Here is a 1,087-nt window from a genome sequence, read left to right as displayed (position 1 = left end):
GCAGAACCTACCATCGACAGTTGATAAGGCAGACATTTGAAAGATGCGTCGCCGGTACGAGACCATGCGATCAGCTTAAAGTTATTCAGAGTCACCAAATTGTACGATGACGAGCGAACCCGCCACCTATTGGTTTTGATCTAATAAAAGCGCTCCTTCCGTTCCCGGTCGGAGCTCTATTTGCATGTATTAGCTCTAGAATTACCACAGTTATCCAAGTAAATGTGGGTACGATCTAAGGAACCATAACTGATTTAATGAGCCTTTCGCGGTTTCACCTTAATTTGGCTTGTACTGAGACATGCATGGCTTAATCTTTGAGACAAGCATATGACTACTGGCAGGATCAACCAGGGAACTGCGTGCTTATACGATCGGTCCACGAGATTGCCGGTATGGCCAAACCCGTTCGCCTCTCGTCATGTGGCACTAGCCATGTCGATTGACTTCGACTAGCGCCGCACATCAGTAAGTGCAAGTCCTCGACGAAACGACGTAACAGCCCCCAGTCAGCATGAGACTCAAGCTATATATACATCATCATCATCTCGGACAAAACCCCGATCAAAAATGAGAAAGTTTCTAGAAACAATCCCTCGCCAAGGCGTCCATATATAATACGAACCCCCGGCTATCAACTAATTTCTTATACACATTCCATCTCGACCCTTCGCTATACATGTGAATATAACGACACGGTGATTCGAGATTCAACAATATTTGTCGCTCGGAACGAATTGAGTGGTTGCAAATTTTTTGTGAACATAACCCGCAACGGGCAGAGGATCACGATTTTAAGGTTGGTCGCTTAAAGGCCATTCGACTACAAAGAGACGAAGCGGACCGCGACCTCGCTGCATGAGGTTGACGAAAGCGACCCAAGATGCGAAAGCCGAAACCAACACACCTTGCCAGTACCCAAACGCCGAGGTCGGATTCGGGTCTACCACTTACCAACTGAATATCATCCTAAAAAGAACTCCAAACAGTCTAGGACAGGACCCATTCTCCACCCCTTCTATATATGTCAGGAGAACCCCGGATTCCCCTCCAGACACGATTTAGCAAACTTTTCCCGATCGATCCG

General features: G+C 47.0%; 1 non-coding gene across 1 annotated transcript in view; it reads right to left on the bottom strand.

The window, feature by feature from the left end:
• The window catches only part of LOC123687747, a 1,906-nt gene extending 1,549 nt beyond the window's left edge, over positions 1-357 (bottom strand). Inside the window, exon 1 of the ribosomal RNA XR_006749456.1 lies at positions 1-357. This exon is cut by the window's left edge and continues 1,549 nt beyond it. This is a non-coding gene — a ribosomal RNA (small subunit ribosomal RNA).
• Positions 358-1,087: the final 730 nt, after the last annotated feature.

Source organism: Harmonia axyridis, chromosome X (assembly GCF_914767665.1).
Source record: "Harmonia axyridis chromosome X, icHarAxyr1.1, whole genome shotgun sequence".
NCBI classification, from domain to species: Eukaryota; Metazoa; Arthropoda; class Insecta; order Coleoptera; family Coccinellidae; genus Harmonia; species Harmonia axyridis.
Note: the sequence above shows the minus strand (reverse complement) of the source record. Positions and strands in the feature narration are given on the sequence as shown.